Raw genomic sequence first — 4,141 nt, forward strand, 5'->3', positions numbered from 1 at the left:
GCGCGGCAAGGGAAATGGGTCTTTGGGACAAGCTTTATTGACATCGGTAAAGTCGATACAAAGCCTCCATTTCCCGTTTGCCTTGCGCATGACTACAGGGTTGGCCAACCACGTAGGATGGAGCACTCCTCTGACAAGGCCTGCTGCTTCCAATTTCTTGATTTCTTCTGCGATGAATTCTTGGCGCTCCACTGCCTGTTTCCTGACTTTCTGCTTGACGGGCCATGCAAGAGGACAGACGGCAAGATGGTGCTCGATTACTTTCCTGGGAACACCGGGGATGTCAGACGGTTGCCATGCAAATACGTCGACATTCACCCGCAGGAAAGCAACGAGCGTGCTTTCCTATTTAGGGTCGAGAGTGGCACTGATGGTGAAGGTACCACCAGTGCCATCCTCCTTGGCCGACACCTTCTTGGTCTCTGGTGGAGCTGCCATTGTCTTCTTATACTTGCCGGTGGAGCTCGATGGTGCGTCCTCGACGGTAGCGCAGCACTCCGAAGAGGTGCGCTTGCCGGAGTGGGCATCAGAACTCTTGCCGGACTTGGTCTTCTTCTTTGCCCCGGGAGCTTCAACGGCAAGTGACTTGCGATCTGTTGCGGCTGCTGCTTCCCGGTAGATCTTGTCGGCGCAGATAAGAGCATCCTTCTTGTCGCCAGGGACAGAGATGACACTTATCGGGCCTGGCATCTTCAGCATGTTGTATGCATAGTGAGAGGCTGCCATAAATTTGGCGAGTGCTGGACGGCCGAGTATCCCATTGTAAGGCAATGGAAAGTCAGCAACGTCAAAAGTGACCCTCTCAGTCCTGAAGTTCAGCTCGCTGCCAAATGTCACCGGCAACGTGATCTTTCCCTTTGGCTTGCTCCTTCCCGGATTGATTCCTTGGAATGTGCCGGTCTCTTCGAGCTCACCATCAGGGATCTGGAGTTTCTGGAGTACCGCGGAGGAGATCAAGTTCAAGCCGGCCCCGCCGTCAACTAGCATCTTAGTGACCTTGAGGTTGCGGATAGTTGGTGAAACCAACATCGGCAAGCACCCGACCGCAGTTATGCGATCAGGGTGGTCCTCAATATCAAAGACGATAGGCGTGCTGGACCATTTCAGAGGCTTGCGTGACTCGACAGGTGGTTCTGCCACATTGACTTCCCGCACCCACTGCTTGAGCTGGCGGTGTGAAGTATGCAGAGAAGCACCGCCGTCAATGCACAGGACCTCGGTGGCTTTCTGGAACTCCTGCTCATCGGTCTCGTCATCATCCATATCTTCATCGTCGTCGTCATCTTCATCCTTGTCGTGGCCGCGGGGAGGTCTGTCTCCTTGCCGCTGCTTGGCCTTGCCACGGCGTCCTCCTCGACCGGGGCGTTTCTTGCCGGCTCCTCCAGCACCTTCCTGGGCTTTCTCCTTGTCGCGTCGCTCATATTCAGCCTTTTGCTGCTCGACAAGCTGCTCATATTCAGCCTTTCTTCTTCCTGTTGTTCCGCCGCCGGTTTTTCTTTGCCGGGGCAGCCTCCTCACTATCAGATCCTCCTGCTCCTGTATTCTCTCCGGGGAGTTTCCTCCCTTCCTCAGCACGTGCACACTTGTCGGCCAGGGCATATAGCTCACTGACGTCTCTGATCTTGCACATCTCCATCTCCTCCCGCATCCTGCGGTTTCGCACGTTCTGATGGAACGCGCTGATTACCGCGGCAGGGTGGACATCTGGGATGTTGTGCTGTACGCGGCTGAATCTCTGAATGTACTTGCACAGGGGCTCTCCTTCCTTCTAGGTGAGCAGATGAAGGTCGCTCTCTTGGCCATGAGGCTTGTGGCCGCCTGTAAAGGCGCCGACAAACTGATGGCATAGGTCTGCCCAGGAGGATATGGAGTTGTCCGGCAAGTGCATGAGTCAGGATCTGACATTGGGCTTGAGCACCAGCGGGAAGTAGTTGGCCAGGATCTTGTCGTCCCGCCCCCCGGCAGCTTGCACCACGATGGTGTAGATGCTGAGGAACTCCAACGAATGCGACTTGCCGTCGTACTTCTCTGGTACATCTGGCTTGAAATTCTTCGTGCTGGGCCACTGGACTTGCCGCAGCTCACGAGTGAACGCAGGGCAACCTACCGCGTACGGCAAGTCTCCTGGTTCCCCTGGCGCATGCATGTCGACAGAGGGCCCAGCGCGCTGGTCCGATTGACGCCGTGCTTCTCTTCGGCGCTCGATGCGAGTACGAGCGTCTTCTTGCTGTCGTTCGTGAAGAACTTGGCGTTGATCGCGACGAGCTCGTGGATCTAATGATGCGGTGGAGTCGCTGTCGATGTGGATCCGGCGAGTCGGCGATCTTGGCCTTCGGGGTGGAGAGTGCATGGTGGTTGCACCCCCACCGGTTTCGTCGCCATCGGCTCGTGCCTGGCAGTCCTGCCGCAGCAGCGATGTACTCGGCTGCCGCGGAGTGTTGCCGTTGGTGAAGCCGATGAGACTCTGAATGGTGGCCCTCCATTGATCGATCTTGTCTGCCGTTGGAGGGTAATCCAGGAGCAGTTGAGCTCGCGCCAAAGCTTCTGCTGGAGTGGTGGGCGGCAGTGGCGAACGGTGCGAGGAACGGGATATGCTCGAACTTCTAACTATGTTAGAAGGAGCAGTATCCCGTCCAGGCGACCGTGTCTCGCTCGTGCCAGCATGTTGGCGTGCATGCTGGTCTTGAGCACCCCGAGATCCACCAGCTCGATCTTGGTCCAACAAACGTATGGCACTGCGAATGCCATGACGCTGTCGGTCCTGCGCCTCCTGAGATGGGCGCGGTGCATGTACGGACGCCGAGGTCTGTGCAGCCTTGTCCTTGGACCTGGCAGCACCGTGAGCTCCCTCGTCGATGCCCGTTCTTCCGTCGGCGTCTACCCCACCACTCGTTTGCTCCGGTGATGGTGGGATCGACGTGGACGGAACAGCTGCCGCCGAAGCCTTCTTCTTCGGTGGCATGTCGATGAAGAAAATGAAGATCTAGCTCGTGTGAACGCCGGATCAGGTTCACACAACCTCGACGCCCCCTACCTGGCGCGCCAAAGATGTCGGGGAAACTGATCCACGAACACCTATGGGGCCGGCGGACCGAGCCCCTTTCAGTTCGACGGGGGGCGGAGATCGCACGAAGAGCGGATCGAGGCGAAGCACACGAGCAGTTTACCAAGCTTCGGAGCTCTCCGGAGAGATAACACTCCTACTGCTGCATGTCTGAGTGTATTGAGTTCTTGCTCGGGAGCGCTGAGTGCTACAGTACACACTAGCTGCTAACGAGACCGAGCGTGAGTGTTTTTCTGCCTTCGAACCCCCCTCTACGTTGCGCATGGGCCTCCTTTTATATGCTAAAGGGGTCTCCGACAGGTGGCAACGTAGACAAGGGTAAAAATGGAAAAGGAATTGCGGTTGGTACAACTACCTGTACAGTGTATCATACCTAACCCTGACGGCAGGGGACAAAGGCATTAAATGCCCGTCTGCGTCGCCCAAATAGTGCAAAAAGGGACCGTCAGGGACGCCACCGCTTGCCACGATGGCTATCTTGTCAGCGCCGCTTGCCACTACGCACCGCTGGCTGCACGGCCTCTCGCCACGCGCGCCTGAAAAGGCCCCAGGGCGACACGTTGGTGGATGTGCTGGAGCGTGGGTACAGAGTGGTAGTTTGCCGCGGCAAGCGCCTTGCCGCGGTCGTTGTCTTGTCGCGTCCGGAAGCTTGTCGCTCACCGGGCCTAGCCGGGACGCATGGCGCGCCGCGGCAAGTTCCTTGAGATGCCTTGGTTGGCCTTCCCGGCAAGCTCCTCTTGCCGGGGCCTTGTCTTCTTGGCTTGAATAATTTGTTCTTGAATGGCTCCAAAGGAACCACGGAGGACCTTGGCGGTCACCCGGCAAGCCTTGCCGCGGGGTGCTGCAACTGCCCGTGCACAAATTCGGGATACTAGGGTATCCCTACTCTAGTACACCGACAGGTAGGGTGTACCGCCAAACTATGGTTTTGATAGGCTCTGGACTAGATGAGGTCATGAAACTTGTAGAACGAGATTGTAACATTTAAACTCCGAGTAATGTAAGAATTAATGCGCAAACAAACTATAGGCTTCTGCTCATGTGCTTCAAGGTTGTCAGTTGTGATTTTCTTATCTA

The sequence above is a fragment of the Triticum aestivum genome, chromosome 1B (assembly GCF_018294505.1).
Source record: "Triticum aestivum cultivar Chinese Spring chromosome 1B, IWGSC CS RefSeq v2.1, whole genome shotgun sequence".
Classification (NCBI taxonomy): domain Eukaryota; kingdom Viridiplantae; phylum Streptophyta; class Magnoliopsida; order Poales; family Poaceae; genus Triticum; species Triticum aestivum.